This window comes from Glycine max, chromosome 18, assembly GCF_000004515.6.
Source record: "Glycine max cultivar Williams 82 chromosome 18, Glycine_max_v4.0, whole genome shotgun sequence".
Classification (NCBI taxonomy): domain Eukaryota; kingdom Viridiplantae; phylum Streptophyta; class Magnoliopsida; order Fabales; family Fabaceae; genus Glycine; species Glycine max.
In genome coordinates, this window is record NC_038254.2 from 41,548,454 (window position 1) to 41,572,296 (window position 23,843).

Here is a 23,843-nt window from a genome sequence, read left to right on the forward strand (position 1 = left end):
AATTATATCTTCAAGGAAATTTATCTAACCAATAAACAAAATATCTCTGCAACGAGAGAAACAAAAAGGATAAGATATTTTTTAAAAAACCAAAAGCTCCCTTGCTAGTGATGTAGATTAAATACATGATAAGAACATTTTGTTAAATAGAACTACTTTATAATGAAAGTGCCCAATAATCAGGGGGCATGGAACTAGAAGATAAATTTTGATATTATATTAATATTTCAAAATATAAATGTTATTCAATATTCATTATAAAAATAAAAGTTAATAAAAAATTGAATGAAAGAAGTTAGACTTAGAGTTTCTAATTTGTATAGATACACTTTTTCATATATATATGAAAAAAAATAAGAAGAAAAAAATATATTTTTTTTCATAATGAAAATTAACTTATGTATGAAATAAAATAATTTTTAGAAAAATAAATAATAAATTTTGGTACAAATTAAATTATATAAAGAATAGTTTTTTTTTACTTATTAATTAGTTAATTTTACCTTTTCTTCAAAGTGTTAGGATAAATATTTATTTTTATTTTTAATTTATTAGACATTAACCAGTTTTTAAAACATGAAAAATTAAATTTTTATTTTTAAATTTATAAAAAATATGATAAATTAATCCTATCATTTATTTAAAGGGATAAAGTCTCTCTTTTTTTTTATTCACTAACATGGCACCGTTTGAAGGAGGAGAGACGTGGGTGGCCCGTACACACTAGTTTGAGCCTGGCCTACACAGTCAACACATAAATAATTTGATTCCATCAACATGTTGAAACCTTTTCAACACAGGCTCCGATGTGTGTGATCCAATCTAACACACAACACATCCCTATATATTTTATTTGTGAGCACCTATCCAATTTAAAATGAGCCATTTTTCAAGAGTTAAGTAATTTATGATCGAATGTAATGTTCTTGCACTAATACAACATTATTATTTTATAATGTTCTTCAAAACTGTTAATCTACTATGTACTTTTAATATATATATATATATATATATATATATATATATATATATATATATATATATATATATATATATATATACACGATGCACGGATAAACATAAGATTTATGTGTTAATATTTAATTTTTTTTACTTAACTATAAAAATAGGCATAAATGTCCGTTAAACACTACTAGAAAAAGGCCTTTCAACAACACAGTTTTTAAGACGGTGCTGAAGAACCCGTCTCCGTTGTCAACACGGTGGTAATTACGTGATTATTTAAGTTTTTATGTGGCGCGTTTGATGTTCAACGATGTTTGTATTTAAGCCCGTCGTTGTAGTCTTGATGGAAGTCATCAAAGACGGTGCTTGTAGGTGGACCGTCCTAGAAATAAAAATACAAAGTCGGTGTTAAGAAACACTGTCGTAGATTTTGGACTTTATATATAGTCTCGCGGTAAGCAACAGCGCCCTCGCTTGCCTGAACTATGTACTTACCCTCCAAAAACCTAGTGTCTGAACTACTTCATCCCGCCGTGAAGTCTGTCCCGCTACCAGCCTCACATTTTAGTTGTCGCCGTGAACTACTTCTTGCCGTGACCTGCTGCTCCCACCATCGGTACCGCGACATAGGCGAAGTTGTGGCTTTTTGAGATTACTTGCCACCTTTCGAGTGTTCCTAAAGGTAAGCATGTCGAATTTTTTGAGTTCTGTTTAGGTAATGATGCAATATGTTATAGTATTTAGGGTTTATGAGCTGTTCTTTGGTAATGCTTCAATATGTGAGTATCGACTTGTTCGCTTGCCCTGACAATGTCATCGTTCAATATGCAAAAAGGATTTGAACCAAAATAAGTGAAAATCGTGCCCTTTTGTGTTTAATTGTTAATATTTGAATTGTTTGTGGTTGTACCTTTACATAAACCAAAAATCCTCTTTCCCAATTGGTATCCCTTTCCACTCATTGTTCATGTTAGGGTAGTAGTGTTTTTATAACCATCTTTTGAAAAAAATAAATTGTGTCAAACAAGTTACTATAATATACATGTATGACCTACTGGCTGCTATTTGGAACTAAGTACAAGAAGGTCACACCCTCAAACTAAGTACACAAAGGTGTGTATCCTCTGAATCTGAAAATTATGGAATTGATGCCATAATTTTATCTTAAATCTATTTACTTTTATTTAATAACATTAAACAATAGTCACTTAAAACATATTTGAAATATGCAAGACCACATTAGAATTAATATAGTAAATATAATATTTAACATATGCATAAATATATATAATAAAACTTGAACATTTTATTTAACTTGTATTATCCATTCAATATGATTGTCCTAAGTGTGAAAATAAAAGTTCAGTTTTATTATGTAAGTTTACTTGATTTTTTTACATTTTTCCTTCCAATTATGCCCACAATTTTATCTTCAATGAGATTATTTTTATTTCGATGAAAATGAACTATTCATTAACATATACTAAGAATACATTTGAAATATACAAAATCACTAGATGATCAAGATCATCCAAGACTAAAGTAACTAATGATCACGCTTTAGGCACACCAACAAAAGAAAATATTTACTATTGGTATTTATCAAGCAAAAAAGGCCTCATGTGTCGGTAAAAAAGTCATGTATGTTGATAAAAAAAAACCTAACATATAGCTCTCTTTTAAAGTAATAAAATTTCTCTTGAAATTTGCTTTAGGCCTCACTCATAGTTGGATCGGTCTTGAATATGATTTATCAAACATAGTATTTAACCCGTGTTATTCATCTAATGTGATTTGTAGAAGTGTGAAAATAGATATAGACAATCGCTAAAAAGTAATAAATTTTACTTGACAATTATTTTTTGTGTCTATCTAATGCCACAATTTTATTTTGAACTTATTGTCTTTATTTAATGGAAATGAACAATTCTGTAACATTTACTAAGAATTTATTTGAAATATGAAAAATCATAATAGACTAACATGAATAATAAATTGAAGCATAATTTTAACTTGTGTTTTTCACGAGTATGATTTGCCTAAGAGGGTGTGTTGAATTAGAATTTTAAAAGTTTATTTTAGCATAAAAAAGTCTTGTGGATTTTAAAGATTATGTAGAAATATTATGACTTATCAAATTTCTTTACAAATTTTTTATGATAGCTTGAATTTTAATGAATTTATATATAAGATCTAAATGATTTGAAAAAACTTTACATATTTATAAGATTTGAAAGGATTTTATGAATTTTTTTAAAATATATTCAAAATTATAGGAGTTAGTGAAAAAATAATAAGAAATGATGAAGTTTGGATAAAAAAAAGTAAAACCAATATAACTTTTTTAATCTTTTAATAACTAAATTGATTCTAGCTTTATGTCCTTCTATACTAATCTTTTTTGCAATATGATCTTCTCATTTTTCACTTTTGGATTTGAATAATAAATTTAAAATTATATGTTGGTTTTCTGATTTTTTTATTTACTACAATTATTTCATGATAAATCTAATAACATATTTAACAATAATATACATATACTAGAAGGGAGTAGTGAGGGTGAAAAATTAATAGGAGGGTTAATGAGTTACGTGGATAATGAAATTAAGAATGACAATCACGAAAACATTGTGTCGAACAAGTGATACACATAGTCACTATAAGTAAAACATGGTTAGTCTTAGCATGTACGACAAACATTAATTTATTTTAAAAAATAAAGAGAAAAGTGAAGAGATGAGATGTATATTTGACATTTTTATTTCAAAAGAATAGAAGAAATATATATGACACACATAGTTTGAAGAATATTAAATAGAGAAAAGGGTATGTGTGATGAGAGTAAAGGAAGTCTGGTAACCAATAAAAAAGAAAGAATTTTTTTTTTAAAAATCTCAAGGTTTTGGATGAGATTGTTGGATAGATATTTTATACTAAATGATATGATAAAATCCATCAAAATCTTTCTTAAAAAACAATTCATCAAAATTTGTATATTTTTTGATACCAAAAGACTTTTTATAAGTTATAAAAAATATTAATTAAATACCACCGGATTTTGTTGTCTTCCTTAAAAAATCTGAAAACTCTTAATTAAATATCACAAGACTTATTTATACTATTTAAAAATCTTGATTGAATACCACAAGACCTTTTTATAAAATATAAACTCTTTTAAAATCTTTTGAAATCATAATCTATTACCCCTAAGTTTAAAAACAGGTATAGACAATTGTCAAAGATTATAACAACAAATAAAAATAAAAAAACACTATAACATAACAACATGAGATAAACAAAGTGCGTGAGTAAGAAGCAAATACTGTTACTCATAGAAAAGATGATATCTCATTAATATAATTCACAATAAATTAGAATTATTAAAGAAAATTAGAAATAAACACATTTATAAGTAGTCATATATTTATTGTAATTAAAAACAAACAAAAAATCTACCATTTGTTTATTGTATATAAGAACAAATGTAGTAATATACAATTTTTAATATTTTCAAAATAAATATTAATTATATATATTTTTTTAAAATAGTTAGTACTTATTTAAAAATTAAGTTTCTTTTTGTGTATTTTAACACATAACACTTTTGAAATAAAAGGAATTTATTAGTTATTTCTTTCTTTGTTGTTAATGATTAAATGTCTAGATTTATATGCCTAGAAACAAAACATCATGAACCAAACCTCGTATATGTTATAAAGCTGACTCGTTTTTTTATCAGCATATATGAAATTTTGGGTCAACAAAAAGAATATACTTGAATATAATTCTCTTTATAGTTATTTTTACAACTCTTTTAAAAAAAATATTACTTTTTTAGGCATGTGATTTATCTGATAGTTTTTTTTTGGGTATTTCCTTTCATACATGGATATAATGAAATATTCTCTTAAACTTTTAAAAATCTATCATTATAAAAAAAATAATGATTACCCAAATTGATTAGCGATAGGATAATTACTGGTGCAATGCTCAAATATAAATATGAATTAACATATTATATATATATATATATATATATATATATATATATATATATATATATATATATATAAAATATGTATAATAGTTGAAAAACATAAATTTTTATACTTTTCAATAAAAAATAAGAATATTTTGATATAAAGAGAAATTTAATTAAACATCATTCATATAAATTTGTATGATTAAATTTAAATATAAATATCTAAGTATTTTGACAAAAAAATCAATAATTATTAAAAAAATACCCAAATGAATTTTTCCTAGTATGAATTTGTGACATACGGATATAAATGTGAATAAGTGTAACACAAAAAATATATATAATGGGTTAAAAAAATATAATTAGTATACTTTCCAATTAAAAAATGAAGGATATTTTGTTATAAAAAGAAAGTAAGATGTGTTTGAGATTCTTGTAAAATCTGAAAAAATATTAATTTTGTCTACATAATTTTTTTTTTATCAATTTGGTCCCTATAAATATTATTCATACAAAAACTATATATACTAAATTAAAATATAACATATGGCAAAATGTGTTTGGGATCCTTGTAAAATTTGAAAAAAATATTAATTTCATCCATATAATTTTTTTTGTATTAATTTGATCCCTATAACAATAAAATATATTTTTACTAGTTCTTAGTGATAACTCTTTTAGACGGTAATTTAATGTAACTAATAAATTTATCTGTGGAATTTGATTACAGATAAATTAAATAATTTATGATAGTTAAACCTCCCAAAATGAATTAAACAAATTCTAGTAGCTAAACACAAAAAAATTGTAATTTTTTTTTGTTACTTTCTGGATAATTCTCTCATACTGGTGACATTAAGGGAAAGATGAAATAACATTGGATTCTAGTGCTTTTGAGTGGGTTTGAGAAGGTAGAGAGAGAAAGTTAATAGTTTCTTAGCTATGTCAAGGAATCATTGATCAAAGTTACTAAGAAAGATCAAAAATATGTTTTATTTTAATAGGGACCAAATTAATATGAAAAGTTTTATGAGGATAAAATTAATATTTTTTAAATTTTATAGGGGCTTCAAACATATTTTTCCCTATAGAATATTTAAGAGGCTCTTAACATAAAGAAAACCAATTATTATATAAAAAAAAGTTAATCATTTAAAATAATTTATCCTAGTATGACTACCTATTCCACCAATTGATATGAATTTGGAATAACAAGATATAAATAGAATATGCAGTAGTTAAAATAATATATTTTTTATACTTTCAAATTAAAAAATAAGGATATTTTGATATAAAAATAACTTTAAACATTATTTATATGAAAATCATATATATTAAATTAAAATATAAAATATTTAAGAGTCTCTTAACATAAAAAAATCAATAATTATAAAAAATGATACCAAAGGATTTACCCTAATATGGATACCATGGGACTAATGAATATAAACATATATTAGCGTAACATAAAGAGAATATACAATAGTTTAAAAAATAATTTTTATAATTTAAATTAATTTTGATATAAATAAATAAATTTAAACATTATTCATATAGAAGTTGTATACACTAAATTTAAATATAAATATGTAAGAGTTTCTTTATATAAAACACCAATGATTAAAAAATCACCCAATAGATTTGTCCTAATATGAATACCCATGTAACATATGAATATAAATATGAATTAATACAACATAAATAAATAGAATATCTAATAATTTTGAAAATATAATTTTTATATTTTTAAATTAAAAAATGAAAGATATTTTGATATAAAAAAAAATTTAAACTAATTCATATAAAATTTGTATACATTAAATATAGTATAAATATTTAAGAGTATTATAACATAAAAAAATTGAAAAAAAACATCCCAAAGAATTTACTCTCGTATGTTACCCTATAATTGATAACTATAACTATGGATTAACGTAAGAAATAAATTATAATAGTTCAAAAAATATAATTTTTATACTTTAAAATTTAACAAAAAATACAGAATATTTTGACATAAAAGAAATATCATTAATATTTTTTCATATAAAATTGTATATATTAAATTGAAATTAAATATTTAAGAGTTTCTTGAAACTGTAAAAAAAAAATCAATAATTATATAAAAAATCACTCAATTAAATTTACCCTAATATATATACAAATTTGAAGAATTGATATAAATATTGATTAGCACATATTAAATATAATACATAATTGTTGATAGTTTTTTAAGATAATGAATTTCAATTTAAAGACCAAATATAGGACTAATTAAGTTAATTTGTTAATAAAATTATCTGAATAAACTTATTATTTATATAATCTTTTCATTAGCAAGATTGGCAGTTGGACTTTGAATGCTATGAATCATGATGTGTAATTTTTTTTAAAGTTAGATAAAAAGTAATCTTTGAACTTAATTAGAATTTCTTATATCTATTTGTTAATCATACCGAATTAATAACTTGATTTTTATATAATTTATTACGTAATAAATTAAAATAAAGTACAACCATTTTCTTAGACAGAATAGACCAACAACAACAACAACAACAACGCCTTATCCCACTAGGTGGGGTCGGCTACATGGATCAACTTCCGCCATAATGTTCTATCAAGTACCATACTTCTATCCAAACCATTAATTTCGAGATCCTTTTTTATAACCTCTCTTATAGTCTTTTTGGGTCTTCCTCTGCCTCGAATTGTTTGTCTTCTCTCCATCTGGTCTACTCTCCTCACTACAGAGTCTACCGGTCTTCTCTCTACATGCCCAAACCACCTAAGTCTATTTTCCACCATCTTCTCTACAATAGGCGCTACTCCAACCCTCTCTCTAATAGCTTCGTTTCTAATTTTATCCTGTCGAGTCTTACCACACATCCACCGCAACATCCTCATCTCCGCTACACCGACTTTATTCTCATGTTGGCTCTTGACCGCCCAACATTTTGTTCCGTACAAAATCGCCGGTCTTACCGCAGTCCGATAAAACTTTCCCTTTAGCTTGATCGGTACCTTTGCATCACATAACACCCCCGATGCTTTTCTCCATTTCATCCATCCTGCTTGAATGCGATGATTCACATCCCCTTCAATTTCCCCATCATCCTGTATTACAGACCCAAGATATTTAAACCGTGTGACTTGAGGGATAATATGGTCTCCTATTTTCACCTCTGAGTTAGAAACCCTCCTTCTTTTGTTGAACTTACATTCCATATACTCCGATTTGCTTCTGCTTAGGCGAAAGCCATGTGTTTCTAGAGTTCGTCTCCAAGTTTCCAACCTCTCATTCAACTCCTCCCTCGACTCTCCAAGGAGGACTATGTCATCTGCAAAAAGCATGCATCTCGGCGCTATCTCTTGGATTTGTTCCGTGAGGACATCTAGAATTAAGGTAAAAAGGTAGGGGCTAAGGGTTGACCCTTGATGTAAACCAATTGTGATGGGAAAATCGTCTGACTCTCCACCCTGTGTCCTAACACTAGTCGATACCCTATCATACATATCTTGGATAGCTCGAATATATGCAACCCTAACCCCTTTCTTCTCTAGAGCTTTCCACAAAATCTCTCTAGGCACTCTATCATACGCTTTCTCCAAGTCAATAAAAATCAAGTGCAAGTCTTGTTGGGCCATGCGATATTGCTCCATCACCCGCCGTAATAAATAAATCGCTTCCATGGTCGACCTTCCCGGCATGAAACCAAATTGATTCTCAGTAACTTGAGTCTCCTTTCTTAATCTCCGTTCGATCACTCTTTCCCATAATTTCATGGTATGACTCATGAGCTTGATTCCCCTATAATTTGCACAATTTTGTATATCCCCCTTGTTCTTATAGATTGGCACTAACGTGCTTCTCCTCCATTCCTCCGGCATGCGTTTTGACCTCATAATTTCGTTAAAGAGTTCGGTGAGCCACTCAAGACCTCTATCTCCAAGAGTTTTCCACACTTCAATAGGTATGTTGTCTGGCCCCACTGCCTTACCATTACTCATTCTTTTCAACGCTTCCTTTACTTCCTGTTTCTGAATCCGACGATAGTACTTATAGTTCCGGTCCTCTTCTCTTGTGTCTAGACTGCTAGAGTCATATCCATATCCATCATTAAATAAGTTGTGGAAATACGCCTTCCACCTTTCCTTGATATCTTTTTCATGCACTAAGACTTTGCCTTCTTCATCCTTAACACACTTTACTTGATCCAAATCTCTAGTCTTCCTCTCTCTACCCTTAGCAAGCCTATATATAGATCTTTCTCCATCCCTGGTTCCTAGAGCTTGGTATAGTCCGTCAAAAGCTTGGGCTCTTGCCTCACTCACCGCCTTCTTGGTTTCATTTCTAGCTATCTTATACTTATCCCAAGTTTCAGAATTTCTACACCTAGACCACTCCTTGAAACACTCCTTTTTTACTCTAACTTTGCTCTGAACATTTTCATTCCACCACCACGATTCTTTACCCCTAGGTCCAAAACCTCTAGATTCACCCAACGTCTCTTTAGCCACTTTAATAATCTCTTGGGACATCTTGTTCCACATATCATTTGCACTTCCTTGTGATTGTCCACACCAACCCTCCCATATCTTTTGTTGGAAGATTCCTTGTTTCTCACCCTTCAAGTGCCACCATTTGATCCTTGGTGCTACCAGAGGACTTCTTCTCTTTGCCCTATCTCTAATTCTTACATCCATAACCAAAACTCTATGTTGGGTAGTCAAGCTCTCTCCCGGGATAACTTTACAGTTCAAGCAATACTTCCTATCAGACTTCCTGATAAGGAAGAAATCTATCTGAGAACATGTCCCTCCACTTTTGTAAGTGATAAGATGTTCCTCTCTTTTCTTAAACCATGTATTGGCTATAGAAAGATCCAAAGCCTCCGAAAACTCCAAGATGGATTTACCCTCCCCATTCATCTCCCCTAGGCCAAAACCCCCATGCACCCCCTCAAAACCTCTAGCCACGCTACCTACATGTCCATTGAGATCCCCTCCTAGGAAAACTTTCTCTCCTTGGGGTATATCCTGAAGTACCCCTTCTAGATCCTCCCAAAATTTTACCTTAAAGTGTTCTGCTAACCCAACCTGAGGTGCGTACCCACTAATAACATTAAAGGTGTCCTGTCCCACTACCAATTTTAAGACTATGATACGATCTCCTACTCTTCTTACATCCACGACATCCTTCTTCCACTCCTTGTCCACAATAATCCCTACCCCATTTCTTGATCTGATTTTTCCCGTATACCACAGCTTAAATCCCGAGTTGTCTAATTCTTTCGCTTTTTCACCTGTCCACTTAGTTTCTTGTAGGCACATAAAATTGATCTTCCTCCTCACCATAACATCCACTATTTCCATAGATTTTCCAGTAAGTGTGCCTATATTCCATGTACCAAAGCGAATCCTCCTGTCATGAACTAGCTTCTTTACCCACACCCGTTCACGAAAATGTGGGAACCCTTGCTTACTTTTCACTACATCCGGGCGGCGATGCAGCGGCTCTTGCTCTTTTGACACTGTACTCGAGCCATACAGCGCGTTGCTTCCGGGCAACGACCTAGCATTCACATTATTACGTAATTGATCCATGTCATAGAGATTCGACAAAGTTTAACGTTGGCTGTCGAAAGCCTAACACAACCCTCTCCTTTTATCCGGGCTTGGGACCGGCTAAGAATAGCAAAGCTACCCTAGGCAGGATTCTTAGACAGAATAGACCATAAAGATAATTTTATTTAAAAACTAAAACTTAATCATATTATTCAAAATTAAAATATTACAAAAAAATAATACGCTAAAACCTAAATCAATGAGGTTCGGACCTAAACCATTGTCCATTACAACAGAAGAAAAAATAATAATTTATCGCCTTCTGATTATGTTTGAATTAGCATTAAAATAACATTTTGATATTGTTGCATAGTGATTATAATTTTTTTTTGTTTGAATTGAATGAAATTATACCTATACCTCTATTTATATAAAATAAAACTATAATTACCTTAAATAATTCTTTTAACGAAATTAGAGTTTTGATAATATTGTGGTTTATTTTGATTGATTCAAGCAATAATAATAAACATTAATTAGCAAAGATTGGTACTCATGGGAGAATTTTCCAAATTTGTGTATTATAATGATTTTTTGATTGACTGAAATAGCCATAGTAAATATTAATTAAAAATATTTACGTAATATTTTTGTTTCAATTAAAATTTCACTAATAGGAGAATTTTCAAAATTAAATTTAGACATGTTACATCTACATTTACTCTTTTATCCCTAAAAATAAGCGGAAAACTTAAAATTACAATTATATCCTTAGATTTATATATTAATAGATTGGTATATTTTAAATCTTAAAATGATTTTTTTTATCATAATAAATAAAAAATAATTATTTTCATCAATTATTTTGTAACACCTGCACAAATATGAAGATTGAAACCATATCTACTTTATATGTTATATATTATTATTATTTATATATAAAAGAAGATTTTTTTATGAGATGACGTTGTCACCTATCAATTTCATATTTATTCCCTCTAAAATTATAATTAAATGACATTATTTATTCAAATAAATATTATTTTATTATTATATGAATTGATTCTATTTTATTATTATATATTCATTCTATTCTACTGGGTATTATTTAATTATTATTTTATTTCTGTAAACAACTATCTTAATTCTTATCATAAATACCTATAATACATAATTGATTGATTAATTTAATTATTATCAAATTTATCTTTACCTAAAATATTATATAATTAATTGATTCCCTCTATTATTATTATTAATATTATTTATATTTTTAAAGATATAAACTAAATTATTATTATTAATTCAGTGTGACCTAATTATAAACAAACAAATTAGGCTGCATGCGTACTCTAATTTTTAGATTATAATTTATTTTATTAATAAATAAAAAAATTTATTATAGTGTCCTACTTACCTAAAATATCATATATATATATATATATATATATATATATATATATATATATATATAATTGATTAGTAAAAAATATATAATTGATTTATTAATTCAATTATTAAATAGTAATTATTATAATTGATTAATTCATATATTAATAGATTAATATATTTTAAATCTTAAAATGATTTTTTCAATCATAATAAATAAATAAATAATTATTTTCATCTATTACTATGTAACACGTGCACAAATACTATGATTTAAACCATTATGGGTTGATCACTAATGATTACATATTATTACGTAAATTTTGATGTTATGACTTCTTTTGTATTTTTTTTTGTTTCTATAAATTCATATAATACTCTCTCTGTCCAATTTTTATGCTTTGTCATTCTCTTCTCCATCCTTACCAACTCTACGATATGCTAAACATTTCATACTCCTGTGTTCGATCCTCTTTAGAATTTTAAAAAATCTTTCATGATTTGAGTTTCAATTACAAATACCTGAGTTGTTGTTTTCAATTTCATTGTTATTTTTCTCTTTTGAAATAACTAATTGTTGACACATTTTATTCCTTTCATTTTATACCGTTTCAATGCAAAGATCGACTAATACAAACAAGTAACACAAATGTATCGACCTTTTTATTGCTTCTTTACTGTAAGTTTTTTTTTTTATCTATTTCAATTTTATGTGAATGCTTCATTTTCAATCTATTATTATTTTTATTTTAAATAGCTAATTATTGATTCTATTTATTCCTTTTATTATATTCAGTTTTAATGGAACAAATGCATTGACTTTTTTATTCTTATTCTTTCTCTACTTTAAGGTTTAGTTTATATTTTTATTTTTAATTTTTAATTTGTGTTCTTACCAAAATCCGGAACCGTGACACGTCAGGGTGGGAGTGGTTAAGTGGAGTCCCAAACTTCACACGTTGGTTTGGAGAGGTGCCTTTGACAGGAGGGGGAACCTGCAAAACAATAGATTCTGACACTCAAGTAAGAATATGTGTGAGGAAAATAGAGTAAATATATGCTTGATAAAGTTTGTGTGAGCAAAAGAGAGGCAGGGTGGCATATGCTTGTTGCCGTGTGTAGAGTGTGTGAGCAATTTGTGTAAAGGGGTTTTGATGAAACCTATATTTATATTAGTTGAGCGAGGGTATTGGTCCTTATTTGTAGGAATTGGGTTAGCCTTGTAGATAATTCCCAACTTGAAGATAATAGCCGAAAACTTATAGATAATGTTAAAGATAAATATTTGCTTATAGACAAAAGGTAGAAGATAATTATACCTTGTAGTTAATGTGGCGTTATAGATAATTTAATACCTGCCAATAGATACGATATTCAAATACTTTTAAATATTAGTTAGGTTAGAGATAACCTATTTGTTGGGAGCCTGACGGTTAAGGGCCAGGCGTCCATGCTCCTATAACAGGGCTGATGTCTATAAGTGCCATATAGGATGTCACGTAGGTTTTGTGGGTCCTAGACAGTACATAATCCCCCAAGCTCTGAGTAGGCTTCCAGGCAAAAGAGGTTGTCTAATGTTGAAATAGATTGTCCCGTGTCGAGGGAGTTTGTTTGATGTTTGGGGTAGTAGTTTTGACAAGTAGAAGGTGTCGAGTTTGTCAAGCCCCCAAGTGTGGATGAGTTTTGTCCTATGTCAGGTGTGGCAACCTTGATGCGTGTGAGAGTTGCAAGTCGATGTGGCTTGTCAAGCCTCCGAGCCTGGACATGTGTTGTCCAGGCTACTTCTGTCAAGTTGTCCGTGATGGACGTGTCTTTGGCGTGTCAGGAAAGGTAAGTTGTTGGATTTGACAACTCTGCCCTTTCTTTGACAGTTGGAGAGTGCATTGAAGATAGCATGTAACGACTATATACTACAATAGGCACGTGCGGCACATGCGTAGTATTCTTGCATACGTGTCACATGCGGAGTGGGCACGTACTAGAGTAACAGTTGTGTGTGAGTAGGGGAACGTTATGGTGTGAAATTTTAGGGCACCTCTTTAGCTCCCACTAGTTATCAAAGAATCCATTTCCCCTATAAATGGAGTGGACATTTGATTTTGGGTCACTGTTCATTATCTTCTTGCTCCCTTGCTTGCTCTTGTTCATTCTCGATTTCTTGTGCTTTCTCGGCTTTTGGTTTGCCTTCCTTCCCTTTCGACTTCTAAAGGTACTTCTGTCCACTGCAATGTCTTCTTTTTTGTCTGATTCTGCCATTGGACTAGGTGGCAGTGATTTTGGGGGGTCGATTGAGCAACCCATCATAGATCGAGAGGTCATCTTGATAGGCGATTCCTCATCTAAGGATACTTATTGAGGTGACTCTGATAGAGAGTCCTCCTCCTTGGAGAGGGTGAGGACCTCGCGTTGAACTAGTGGGATCACTTCTCGCCCTTACAGAAGGGCACAACCTTCTGCGGCTACTGGGGAGCCAGTCCTGGTTACTGTGATCCCCCCTTTTGCTTTTGGGGGAACGAGGAGAGCTAACAACAGCGAAAATGTGAGGTCGTCTCCCTGCATACGACCTTGCGTGAGTGCTGGGTCGCCGTCATCCACCCAGGCCGTTGCTGGCTATGAGTGGGTGAGGGACGACTTGTTGAAGTATATAAGTCGTGTTTGACCTCAATGGCAAGTGTCGTTGTGCTTAAGTGCCAGGTGAAGCTGGCGAACCCTGAGGACTCCTATAAGCTGACCTTTCAGGCTTACGGGAGTGATGACTTCCTGTTTTTTAGTACCGCGCCTGGTCGTCTGCCCTTTTTTTTTATGTACAGATGTTTGTTTGAGGTCTTGAGTGTTATTTTACCTTTGAATGCTTTTCAATGTGCTCTGCTGGAGCACTTGAATGTGGCCCCTTCTGAGCTCTACCCAAAAAATTGGGCAATGGTGAGGGCGTTTGAAATTGTGTCTTTTCTTCAACATCCGACCTAGTGTGACAGTCTTCTTATTTTTCTTTCCTCTGAATTTATGTGTATGAAGGTTTTGATGATGCCAAGACAAAAGCAACACAAGTTTTATTTCAAGTTCAAATCAAGACCAAGAAAACAAAGATCAAGAAGAAAGCTAAGTCTTAGTCTATCTTTGTTAAAAGAGTCTCTTAGTGACTGCAAAGGTTTGGCCTCACAACATAATTTTTAACTTGATTATAAAAAGGTTTTAAAATTTAAATTTGAAATTTGAAATTTGAAATTTGAAATTGAAATTGAAATTTGAAATTTGAAATTGAAATATAAAATTTGAAATTTGAATTTGAATTTGAAATTTGAAATTTGAAAAGTTACTCTGAAAAGTCACATCCCTTCATAAGTTTTTTGAAAAGCCACCAAAGGCCTATATATATGTGACTTGTGTTTGAAAATCTTAAGAGTTTTTCAAAACATTCATTGTCCTATCCTCTCACAAGAAAACCTTTGGCCAAACACTTGCAAAATCAAAATCATTAAGGATTCTTATAAGTTCTTCAACTTGTATCATTCTTCTCTAAAAGAGAGAAATATTCTTCTGCACTTTAAAGCAATCAATTGTTAATCAAGAGACGGTGGGTCTCTTGATTTGTAAAGTTCTTTGAACACAAGGTAAGGGTATCCCTGGGTGATTCAGAATTTGTAAAAGGATTTACAAGTTAGTGGAAATCTCAAGTGGGTTACTTGAGGACTGGACGTAGGCACATGGCGTGGCCGAACCAGTATAAAATTGAGTTTGCAATTCTCTCTTCCCTAAACTCCTTTAATTTATTGCATTTTAATTTTACTTTGAATATTTTAAAGAAGTATCAATTGAATTGTTCTTTACTTCTTTTCTATTAAGTCTGCATATTCCGTTTAAAGAGAGAATTATAAATTTGTTAGGGGAAATTTTTTAAACTTAATTCACCCCCTCTTAAGTTATTGAGGCCACTTGTTTAACCCTTCCAAATAAAACTGTCTGGCAGATTGGATGGCTCTCCTTGAACAGTGTGTTCAAGAAGCTGTTTGAGTTTGATTCAAACGTCTTTCACCGTTTCAAGGACCATTTCTTTAAGGTCTTGACTACTGATGTTGTGGCTAATGGAATGGCACTAATGTTCAATAGGGATGAGGAGCCCCGCTTCCTATTCTACTGGCAGTCTGATCCCTCCAAGATCAAGTCGTATGACAAGGATCTGTTGACCCTTGTAGGTAGGGTCGACAAAGTGATTTTGGAGTAGTTGTTGACCTCGCTGGACGCACGAGCCATCTTGTCTCTTCCTTCAGCAAGCGATCCTCTTGTTGTCTTGGATGGTAAGTGCCTAACCTTGCCCTCTTTTGTTGTCTAAGGTTTGTGTCAGCTAATCGTCTAACACATATTTATGTTATTGTCTTGGTTGTTTTGCAGGTATGATAGGTGACTTTGCTCGGAGGCCACTCGTGAAGCAAGTCGGACTTGTAGGTGGAACTGTGCCACTATTTGTTGCTGCTCCGTTCATTGGAGAAGGGGGCCAACCTATTGGTGAGGTTTGTCCTGTTGTTGTTGCTATTGAGGTCGCACCCAGCGCAGGGTGTTGTGGAGCAAGGTGATGATGCATTTGTCTAGGCTGCCTTTGTCTTCATCTTTTTTTAATGACAATTATTTTATTTTCTTTAATGCACAAGCTTTTCCTTTGATAACAAATTTTGAACTATGTATGTCTTGTGTGTATGTATGCTGCCTTTGTATTTGCAACGCTCTGTACTTATGGCTATATGAATAAGCGGTCGTGACGTAGACAACATAGGAAGCAAGACCTTGTTGATGTAGAAGTAGGATGGTTATGGTCTTGTAAAGAGTAAAATGACACAGAGTCATCTCATGTTTGATTTCAACCTAATTGAAGGTCTTGTCACCCATTTGGTGGGGCTTACTTTTGTTTTGTGGAGCTTCTCCCATGATGGTTGTGAGGAGTTGTGTTTGAATTGCCCCTGGTTGAAGGTCTTGCCTAACTAGTGTGAGGATAGGTCACTTGACCCGTTGAGTTCCTCCTTTGATGATTATGAGGAGTAAGTGTGAGCTGCACCTAATTGAAGGTCTTGTCATACAATCGAGTGGTGGGTCGTCTTGACCTGCAGAAGTACTCCCCTAATGGTTATGAGGAGTAAGTGTGGCTTTGACCTAATTAAAGGTCTTGTCGAATAATGGGGTGGTAGTTCGCTTGGTGGAACTTGAACCCTTGACGATGGTCGTCATAGTCGCTGCATGTGAACGGACTAAGGGGGTACGTTGGGTCTAGTAGAAGTATGTACCAAAGGCAAACCTTGGGTTTTTGATGAGCCTGTATTCTTGCACGAATAAAAGTCAGGAATAGAAAGATTGTCAAGGTCGACCTTGTGTACCTTGGGTTCCCGTGGAGATGGAACTGAGTAATGGAGAGGGCTTACCAAGGGTGGACCTTGACAAGTTTTTCCAATGATGCAATCCTACCCCGCAAGGTCATTGGATAGAAGACTCCAAATAGATTGGGCCAGAGATGCAAGAGAAGGCCGTAGGGTTCTCATGCGCCTTAGGGTAGATTTCGGGGCCATGGGCTAAGTATGAGCCCACTTATCTTTGTACATACTAGATTAAGGTTTCATTATTTTTGGGCCTTGTATTTAGGGCTCCATAATGTAGGTAGGGTACCCTAGAAATGTAGGATTTTTCAGCCCATGTATTTTAGGGCACCTAGACAAGTTTTTGTATTAGGGGTAGTTTTGTAATTTCACATGCATTAAATGAATATTTGATGTGTGTGTTGGAAAATAAATTTAATTGAATTGGGAGAAGCCCAATCCAATTAAATTTTAGATGGGGAGGTGAGCATTTGCTTGCTACACCCCATTGCCACATCATATAGTCACACTTTGTGCATGTCCTTCATGCTTTACATGCCTCATGACACCTAAGCACACTTAGTGGAGAATCTTGGACTTGATCTTGGATTAGTGGGTTGAACCATAAATAAAATTCACTAATCATAATTAATGAAATTTTGGCTCCACAAATTCAATTTCAAATCCAAGTGAAATTTGAATAGAAATTCAAATTTCCCTCTAATTTTGTGTGACACTTAGGCTATAAATAGAGGTCATGTGTGTGCATTTTTTCCAACTTTGATCATTTGAAAATTAAACTTCAGATTTCAAAGCTTTTTAGAGCATAAAATTTCATGCTCTTCTCTTTCTCTCCCTTCAGCCATCTCATTCTTCCTCCAAGCTCTTATCCATGGCCTCCTATGGTGGTGAGCTTCTTCTAGACTCATCTTCTCCTTGAAGTGGCATCTCCTCTCTCTCTTCCGCTTCCATTCATCTTCCAAGAAGCAAAGGAATCCATTGATGAAGAAGATCCTAGGCCTACAGGCTCCAATGGAGCTTACATCATGTGGTATCAGAGCATCTTCATCTAGGTGATGTTCTTTTGCTTCCTCTATCTTTTTGTTCGGTGAATTCTCTTTAATTCCTTGTTCCTCATCTTATTCTCCATGTATATCCTCCATTGTCTTGTGATTTGGTGCTGTTTAGAGTAGATTCAAAAAACTAAACCGATTAAATCTTAGATCTACACTTGTTCTTGCATTTCTATGGTTCAAATTTTGTAGATCAACTCTTGAATCATGTTTTTGTGTTAATTTTAGGTTCTATCATTTTCCATTCATAATATTCTTGTGCTGAACCTTAGATCTAAATTTTCTTCCAAAATATTGATTAGAAAAAAAAACACAAAAATGTAAGTGTAAATCACTTAATCCATGTTGTCTTAGAGTCATGTTTAGTCATAGTAATTGTCACATTATGTTATAAGTTTGTGTTGAACTTTTATTTTTGTTGATTGAATTCTAGATACATTTGTTCATGTATTCTTGTCATTCTTAGCCTATCTTTTGAATTTTGAGTCTAATTCATGCATGTTATTTAGTTCATAACATGTTCTAAATCAATTCCTAGAAATAGTCTTGTTGTTGAACTCTTTTTTTTTTTGTTTTCTAAGTTTCCTACATGATGCCTATGATGAAGTTGAGTCGTGGTGCTAAGTTGTGGCTGGATTTGTGAATCACAATAAGTCTTAAGCTCTCTTGAATTGTGTTATTCAAGATAATTGAGCATAAGCAAACTCAAATTGTAACTATCCAAGCCTTAAGCAACATAAACACTACTGTTGATTTCTAGGTTGAAATCGCTTGTGTTGGCAGCTTGAACATACGAACTTGTATAAATTACTGGGAATTGACCACTACATTTTTTGAGCTGAAATTTTTACTGAATTTTCTAGACATCTGGAGAAAAATTATGAAAAATAACAAAGCGATTGGGATAAAAGGAAAAAATAATAAAAATCACACAAGTTGGCAGAAAAATCAGTGTCTAGGAAAAAAAAGTGAAAGGGAAGTGTGCTTGTTGTTTTGGCTCGAAATTTGTTCTATAATTGGTGCCTATTTTATACCAATCTTAGTTCTGAAATTTCAATTGAAAATTAGTGTGAAGACAACTGCCAAAACTAGAGGTTTCTTGAGTCTTTTTCTTTTAGTTTTTTTACTCTACTCTAGAGCCATTCTAAGTTTCTCTTTGAGTCCTAGCTTGCTTTTATGTGCTTTTCATTGCTTTAATTGTTGAAAAATCCCTGGAAATTTTTCTTGTTAAAACTCTATTGGTTTATCTTTCATTTCAATTTTTGGGTCTTTGGTTATTGCTTGTCTCTTTGTTTCCTTGTTTGTGAGTTGCCATATAGGGAATTGGAAAGGAGGATTGGTGCCATCCCTTGAAGAATTTGAGTCAAGAAGCAAGGGGAAAACCACCTTAAGAGCTATTGGACTAAGAAGCACTCCAAATTGAGTGAATCACCAAAGAGAGAACAACCACCAAAATTGAGGACTTTTTGGTAATTTTGTAATTGACAATTTACTTACTTTCATTGCTTTCAAATTTTGTAACAAAAAGGCCTTTCATTGGAAGTAAGTTGGGAGCCTCCATTAGGTCACCCTACTTCCATTTGTGTGTAATAATTTTAGGCAATTTTCCCTTAGGATTGTGAGTGTTTTGTTGGGAACCTTAAATGTGGTCATCCAAACACTCTTAGGATTTGCCTAGTTTACATTCCTTGCTTACTTTCATAGCTTATTTCCTTTACCTTCCATTGTCAAACCGCCTAGATAGCTTACCTTTTACCAATTAGTTTTTACCTTATCTTTCACACTTCTTTTAGTGTTTATTTTGGCTAGTTTCAACCATAGTTTCTTTTATCTTATGTTTTCAAACCCCAACAAGAAAGAACCATAACTTAGGAACCAACATGAGTCTTCATTCTTCATTTAGTGTTAATGGTGAGGGTTCTACTCCTAAGGACCCCTTGTATAAGATATTAGATGAGTTGAGATCCCTTAAGTTGTGGAAAGAAAAACAAGAGAGAAAAGAAAAAGGAAAAAAAAAGTGGAAGAAATAAGTCAAGATGAAAGAGAGAAAATAAGAGAGGAAGAAAGAAGAAAAATAATGAAAGAAATGAAAAGAGAAAAACATGCCTCCTATAGTAGTCATAACTCTTGCAAGAGCCTAAGTGAAGAACTTCGTGACTATTATGAAGGAAGGCACAGGTCACATCTTAGACCTCACTCCCATAGGATAGAAAATGAAAGAAAGCCTCAAGAGGCTAACATTAACCTGTCATACTTCCAAGGGAAGGACAATGCAGAGGCTTACTTAGATTGGGAAATAAGGGTAGAGCAAAAACATAAAAGAAAGTCTGCTTTAAAATCTTATGACTCTCATTCTTATCCAAATAAAGACCAAGGTCTAGGCATCTTAGGGGCAACAACTTCTAAGCCCAAAGATGATAAGGGAAAGACAATAGAAAAGAAACCCCCTAAGGCTAGTAGGCAAGAAAAGACTAGCTCTATAAAGTGCTTTAAATGTCTTGGAAGAGGACTCATTACTTCTCAATGCCCCACCACAAAAACCATGATTATGTGGAGCCAAGACATTTATAGTAGCCAAGATAAGGCTACTACTTCACCTTCCTCTAGTGAAAATGAAGAAGCAAAAAGGGAAGAATCTAGTGAAGAAATCTACCCCCAAGAAGAAGGACAACCTTTAATGGTTAAGGAGGAGTGTAAGGAGGTAAGTGTCTCCTCCAAGAGGTTAGCTAAGAAGGAAAGGCATTTTGAAATAAAGACAAATATTAAAGAAATTTCTCCTCTTAGACAACCTCCATATTTTATCCTTTGTAAAAAGACACTAGTTAGCATTGCCACACCTCTTGGGCTTAAGTTTATTCCTCAAGTAAAGGAGTTGTTGGATGAGGGTTTGGTTCGCAAGAGCTTAAATCCTTGTGCTTTGTTGGTGCCCAAAATAGGTATTATTAGGCACCAAATCCCAAAAATAGGTGGTATGATGAATGTTTTGAGTGGTGCAACCCTCTTTTGTAAAATCACTCGTGCACCCAACATCTTCATGATTTGTGTACATAGGGACTCATTAGGTAGGTTTGTTCTTATTTTTAGTTTCAATACAAACTTAGGTACTCATATGGGACACCTTAGGTTTGTCATACTTTTTGGTAGGAACAATCAACATGAAAATACTAAAAAAGGTATGTTTTATTGCATTACTTTTCTTAATTTTTTTAAATAGTGATCAAGGGGTTCTTATGAACCCTAAGAGAATAAAGGTCATTCCTGAGTGACCTACTCCACCAAGTATAAGGAAAATTTAGGGCTTCCATGACTTAACAAACTTTTACAAAAGGTTTGTCCCATATTTTTCTATACTTGTAGCACCACTCATTGAGTTGGTGAGGAACCATGTTCCTTCATGGGAAGATGCCTAGGAAATGGGTTTTCAGACCTTGCCTTACTTCAAACCAAACACCACTAATATATATGTCTTTGTTCTTTTTACAGGTGTTGAGAAAAAAAACCTAGAGTTTCAAGAACCTCGGGATTTGAGGTCAAATCCTTTTTAGGGGGAGGGAATGATGCAATCCTACCCCGCAATAGCATTGGATAGAAGACTCCAAGTAGATTGGACCAGAGATGCAAGAGAAGGCCCTAGGTTTCTCATGAGCCTTAGGGTAGATTTCGGGCCCATGGGCTAAGTATGAGCCTGCTTATCTTTGTACATATTAGATTAAGGTTTCATTATTTTTGGGTGTGGAAGCAATGTCTTCCAAGGTTATTTTGATGATGCCAAAGAATCAAGAGTCAAGCAAAATCCAAAGATTCAAGAATCAAGTTTCAAGAATCAAGATTCAAGATTCAAGATTCAAGAATAATCAAGATCAAGATTCAAGACTCAAGGGAAGACTCAATCAAGATAAGTACAAAAAAGCTTTTCCAAAACATTGAGTAGCACAAGAAGTTTTCACAAAATCATTACCAAAGAGTTTTACTCTCTGGTAATCGATTACCAGAAGGTAGTAATCGATTACCAGTGTTTTAAAACGCTAAGATTTCAAATTTCAAGAGTTACAACTTGTGTTTAAACATTTTTAACTTGTGTAATCGATTACACAATACTTGTAATCGATTATCAGTGTTTCTAAACGTTTTAATTTTCAAAATTCAAAATGAAGAGTCACATCTGTTGATGTGTAATGGTAATCGATTACCAGTTACTGATTTCGAAAAATACATTTCCACAAGTCACAATTCTTTAAGTGACTTGTTTCTGAAGATTTTTTCAAAAGTCACAACTTGTTAAGTGACTAGTTTTAAAGAAATTGCCAAGAGTCACAAGCTTTGACTTGAGTTATCAAGAGATTATAAATATGTGACCATGGCATGAATTTCAACAATCAATAATCTATCTTTCAATCTTCTCTCAACATCATTCAATATCTTTCAACTCTTTCTACAGAATTTTTTGATTCATTTCTCTTCATATTTCTAAAAGTTTTTGTTCAAAACTTTCTCTTCCGAGAAAAGTTCTTTGTTCAAAAACTTGTGTTATTCATCTTTTTCATTCTCTTCTCTCTTTGCCAAAAGAATAGAAGGACTAACCGCCTGAATTATTGTGTCTCTCTTCTCCCTTTGCCAAAAGAACAAAGGACTAACCGCCTGAATTCTTTTGTGTCTCTCTTCTCCCTTACAAAAGATTCAAAGGACTAACCGCCAGAGAATTCTTTTGATTCTTCCCTTCCCCTTAAGCAAAATATTTCAAAGGACTAACCGCTTGAGATATCTTTTGTTTCCCCTTACAAAGATTCAAAGGACTAACCACCTCAGAATTCTTTGTCCCAACACATTGGAGGGTACATCCTTTGTGGTACAAGTAGAGGGTACATCTACTTGGGGATTGTTATACTGAGAACAAGAGAAGGTACATCTCTTATGGATCAGTTTAAGTGGAGGGTACATCCACTTGGTTCTTCAAAGAGAACAAGGGAGGGTACATCCCTTGTGGATCTTTGGCTTGTAAAGGTTTTTACAAGGTTGAAAGAAATCTTAAGAACCGCAGGTTGCTTGGGGACTAGATGTAGGCACGGTTTGTGGCTGAACCAGTATAAATCTTGTGTTTGTCTTCTTCTTCCCTACACTCTTTAATTTCCACTGTGCACTTTTAATTATCGCTTTTACTTTTGGTTAAGTTTTTATTTTTGTTCTTTACTTTCCTAACTTTGTAGTAAAAGCCTAATAGAATCTAGTAACATTAAGAAGGATGGATTTTTAATTAGTCAAGACATGTTCATAATTAATTAAACCCCCCCCCCCCTTCTTAATTATTCCGAGGCCACTTGATCCAACATTGAGCCTTGTATTTAGGGCTCCATAATGTAGGTATGGGACCCTAGAAATGTAGGACTTTGTGGCCCCCAGAATATTTAGGAGCATAGACGAGATAATTTTCGAATCCGTCATATATCCCACGTTGTAGCATATCAATCCCACACCGTCGAAGAAATACCATTGAATTCAGTGAAGACGTTCACCCTTCTAGAGAATTCTATATAA

General features: G+C 32.4%; 1 long non-coding RNA gene across 1 annotated transcript; it reads left to right on the forward strand.

Moving 5' to 3' along the window:
* Nucleotides 1-1,162: 1,162 nt before the first annotated feature.
* LOC121173986 (uncharacterized) lies at nt 1,163-16,473 on the forward strand. Its single transcript, XR_005889576.1, has 3 exons — nt 1,163-1,648; nt 15,867-16,194; nt 16,289-16,473. It is a non-coding gene; the product is annotated as an uncharacterized lncRNA (long non-coding RNA).
* Nucleotides 16,474-23,843: the final 7,370 nt, after the last annotated feature.